Raw genomic sequence first — 5,131 nt, forward strand, 5'->3', positions numbered from 1 at the left:
CACGCGTTGGTCACTACTGTCTCTTTCTATCTGTTTATGCTGGGCGTTCACACCCTCCCTGCATGCCTAATTGTCTTGTGCTACCCTTTTAATAGCAACAGCGATGTCGCAAGACTTGTTAGCCTGGAAGACGCATTTCCAGTTTGTGCCGTAGCTGTCAGGGGTGATCATTTTCCCCCGATACTGGATTTTACAGCAATTCTGTGCAGTTCCAAAATTTCCTGTCAAAAAACATCTTGTCAGTAGGCTGTCGGGTAAGAAGGGAAATCGAGATTCTCACTTTTAGCATTAGGTAGAAGAGGAAAAAGCAACCATGATCCTGTATGACAATTCAGATGATCCAGGACTGGCTGATAGGAAACAAACATCAGGCTGGGACTGAAATAATTGATGAGCCAAAGGTTTTCTTTCCTAGCAGAAATAATCCAGTAAAGATAAAGGCCTTGCGCTCTCTTTCCCTGCCAGCATTTCTTTGCTCCCAAGCTGGGTCAGACTCAAAGGTTGTCAAATAATTAAACAAATCAAATACAGTTCATAGCTTTCGCTTCACAAAATTCACTTCATAAATAGTCTGTGGATATTCCTGAATCATTATGCCAGCTCTATAATTAGGAAGAGAAATGGATATTTCATGCAAATTTTGTCAAATACGATCTTCAGTGAGTAGCACTTTTAGCTATAACATGAGCCCCAAAGTTGCTCTGAGGTTTTTCCCTCCTAATTCTCAGTTTTCACCTGGCTCCTGCGAGAATCTCCTGCCCCACTGAGAGGTTCAGCACACCTCCCTCTGCCCCGACTCTCCCGCAGACTTAGAGCTGCCTCCCCCATCAGCACAAAACATTTTTACCTTTTCCTGCTAATGAAGAGAATCTCATCTTTTACACTTGGGAAACAGTCTTCCTAATTATCTCTGAAAGCCTCGGATGCTCCACCTCCTGTGTACGAGGGGACTCCAGCTCCACCATCACCTTGCAATTTCACACGCTAAGGATTTGCTTTAGGCAGCAATGACAGCACATGAGTGAGGGGTACAGGTACAGTGACATGACAGAAGCCTCAGGTCATCTTGACACACCACCTGCCCCCCCCCCCCAGTCCTCATTTTGGAAACATTTTGATCATATTTATCTTTCTGGGTGCCAGCATCTATAGACCTAGGTGAGGAACTTAACCTGGAGAAAGACTTAAATTCGGGTTTGCAGCTAAACAAATACTTGAGGTCTGTAAAAGGAGTCTAATTTTCTATTTTTTTTAAAACCAAGCTCAGGGTCAAATTTGACACGGTTAATAAAGTGTGTAGGGCGATGAGAACAAGAGACATCAGGAAGAGGGTGAAAGGAGGCATCCCCCATCTAGCACGCACATGCACGCGTGTGCACAGCCTGCGAAACAACCCGGAGGGATGAGCAGTCCATCGCTGGAGGACTGGAGAGCTGCTGGGACTGCCTGCACAGGTGGGTACCGGCTCTGCAGGTAAGACAGGCAACGAAGAAGAGGAGAGGAGATGCCCTCCGGGCAAAGCAGCAGCTCAGAGATGCAGAGCATTTCCATGGGATAGGCGATGGGCTGGGCGCGGGTTCATGGGTCACAATCAGAGGAGAAACCAGTGAGGGTGGCGTCACCGTGGGAGGATGCCACCTCACCTGATCAGGGTGAGGGCAAACATGAAGGCTTCTTTAGACAGCTCAAGCCTTCGTATCACAGACCCTTGTGCTTTGGGGCACTTTCACCTCCTTTCATCTGCTGGAAGGGCAACACGGCAGGACACAAGTGTTGAGGAAGATTTCTAGAGGTGTCAGGGAGAACTTCTTGATAGAGGTATTGGGTGGACCAAGCAGGGTGATGCTCCCCAGCACCTGCTATTCACTGACAAGGAAGAGCTGGTTGGGGACATGGCAGTCAGTGGTATCCATGGTTGTAGTGACCGCTCAATAGTGGGGTCCAAGACCCCGCGAGGAGTGAGAAAGGACTGCAGCACAGACCTGGGACTCCAGGCGAGGAGGCTGCTGCTTGTTCGGGGATTTGGTAGGTGGGATGCCATGGGGCAGCTCTGAAAGATGCTCAGAAGAGCTGGCAAGCTTTTAAGGACAGCATCCTCCGAGGACAGGCAGGGCCCACCTTGATATTCTGGAAGAGGGGTGGGTGTAAGAGGAGCTGGCTTGGCTAAACAGGAGACTCATTGCAGAGTTTCAGCACAGAAAGGCAGCATACAGGAGGTGGAAGAAGAGACAGTCTAAAAAAGAAGAGAGCAATTATGGGGAAGACAGCATTTATTGGAAATATTCTCTTTTCTCCAGGGAAGAAAGTATTTATAAGAATCTAGAAAAAAACCCACAAAGAAGTCACATACCACTCTATCTTCAGGCAGAATTATCTGAAAATATTTCCTGAGGGAAATCAAGTTCTCTCTAATGTCTCAAGTCATAGATGACATATGGAAGCTCCTCTAATAATTTTTGGCCTGAGACACTGGGGTAGCAAACCCAGAATGCTTTCAGTAATAAAAGAAAAATAACAAACTATCAACACTTGCAAATTAGCTCTTTGAGAAAGGTTTTATAGTGCACAGGGTGACACAGCCAATTTCTTCTGAGAGAGAGACCTTCTGTGATGGTGTCTTTTCAATTTTCCACATGACTTTCAAACTAATCAAACCTGCTTTGCTCCTTCATGAACCTGCAGGTTAGAGGAGCAGAAGCCTAAGCAGAAGGATAAAACAGCACAGCATAACTTATCAGTAAAGGTGAAAACAAACAAAAAAAATCCAAACCTTGAACTTACAGGATGACAACTAATTTCTAGGAAGGAACTTGCCTAAGGCACGGGGCTATGCAGAAAAGCAGGGCAATTCTCAACATGGGGCAATTGGTTGTAATAATGGAAGATGATGATGGAGGGCCTTGGTCTTGTCACTCACTTCATTGCCTGGCTTCCCTTCTTTTCCCAAGCACTGATTAGTCCAAGTGTCCCTGTGGTCTGTAATAAAGCTGGACCTAGCACTGCTCCCATAGGGTGGATAATGCAGCTGTTTTTTCCTGAGATTCAGAGGCATCTAGGCATCTAATTGTCACTTGTGTCTTTGGCAACCTCCTAACAGATGCTCATCAGTTTGGAAATAGCCATCTTGTTAAGTTTTGAAATTTGTCAGTATGCAGTACTGTACCTGGGGGAATCCTGTACACAGGTAGGCCAAATACATTGAGGCACCTAAAATGGTGCTTTGGTCTATTTTTAATTTGACCCACTGAAAATGTCCCTCTTGCTCTGAAAAACGCATGGGCTGTATTCAGCCCAGAACTGGCAATAACAGAGAACACAGGCAGGCTGAAGGATGGCAAGTATCAGCCTAGAGGGAATCAGCAGGGGAAGAAGGGAATGAAGATTAGAATAAGTACTGTTTTATGTATTAGGCAACTAGGGATGATAAACAAACTTCCTTCATCAAGCTCTGAAGTCTGAGAATCTTAGGATGAAGATGTTGTTAGGATGTTGTTACCACAAGTAGCTGAACCGGAACAAACAAGACCCCTAGTCAGCCAAGACCCTGAACACAGCAGCTCATCCCTATAATGTTATTTTGCTTTGGCATTATTGCAGTTAGAGAAAGATGCCTTACAAAATAAGACTGGAGCTCTGGTGGTGTGGTACAGTAGCTTCCTGCTTCCGTCAGCCCAAACCAGGTAGGAATACAGCCGAAGAGTCTCTGGGTGTTTTATATGCAGCACGTGGGTATCCTGATCAAGCCAAATTTCTTCTTTGCTTCTGAACCAGCAGAGCTCTTCTGACAAAATCTGATAATGGGAACATTGACCGCAGGAATCTGTCCTTAGTACAGCTGGCTTCACATAAAGCTGGTATGTGACAGGCAAAAGCATGAAAGGACAAAGACAAGGACAAAATGTAATTCTGAGAGAGGAAAGCTAGCTGAAGTTACTAAAACAGACCAAGGGCTCAAAAAGGGCTAGTGGGGTTTGCTCAGTTCCTAGCTTCTCCAAATCAAACATTAAAAATGTTCATTAATGTTTAGATTTTACTGAAGTACAGAGAAATGTGAAAACACTGAATACTGAGATTTAAATATTTAGTCTTAAAAAATATGCTGACTTTGAATCCTGTGAAACAGAAATTCACGTCTCCTTCACTCCCCAGTCAGTGAGTTCCTGCGTTACGCTGGGAATGAGCTGGAACTCACACTAGTAAAACACATCCTCTTCTGCGTCCCAGATGACGGGATGTGTCAGCTGATGGCCCTGTCTCCATCGCAGCCCAGAAACATGTACCATCTCTTGCCCCTCTCAGCTGAGCAGCTCAGTCCTTCCCACTCCAGGGAAAATCATCGAGTCAGTTCAGACCACCCACAGAAAGGGGTTTACCGCAAAAAGGGAAGTCTCTCCTCCGCCTCTACAGGCATTCAGTCCCACATCTCTTAACAGTGGGAAGACTACGCTACACATTGTCTGTTTAGATTGCAGACCCCTGGAGGAAGGACTTACTCTGTGCCGTCATAAGCCAGTGACCACAAGATGCTGGTACAAGTCCCTGTGCAAGACCCACAGGTCATCTGCCTCACCCCCGGCTCTGTGAAAGCCAGGAAGACAACCAGAAAGCAGAGCCCCAGGGACTGCCAGGGCTCTGTATTTCAAAGTATGCAACACACAGTTTGAACAAAGCAGGCAAACAATTCACCAAGCTGCAAAGCATTTGTTTTACCCAGATGTCATCATCGAAATTTAAGACAGAAATGAAGTAGAGGTTGCTCCTCAGCTCCTCAAAAAGGCTCCAGCCATGTACGACCCCACTTGCTGTGGTCTGCACCATTTTCAGGCAGCATCGAGCCACTCGCAGCAGTATTTCAAGTGCTACTGGGAGCGGGATGCAGGACAAGGGCTCTCTCAAGGTCAGAGCAAGCCAAAGCTTGACAGTTGCAACCCAGTGCAAGGGCTGAATCTACTTCTCTCTCTTGCTTTAATTTTGAAGTCTAGGGATGATAAAAATTTAAACAAAAATGATGTTCTCCTTAAACTCAATTAATGCTTGCAGATTTTTGGGTGAGAGATGCCAGCTTTACCAATCAATCAGACAAGCTTGTCCACAGAAGAATGAAACATGAAGCAGAAGAAAATCTCAGAGA

The sequence above is a fragment of the Haliaeetus albicilla genome, chromosome 14, assembly GCF_947461875.1.
Source record: "Haliaeetus albicilla chromosome 14, bHalAlb1.1, whole genome shotgun sequence".
NCBI lineage: Eukaryota > Metazoa > Chordata > Aves > Accipitriformes > Accipitridae > Haliaeetus > Haliaeetus albicilla.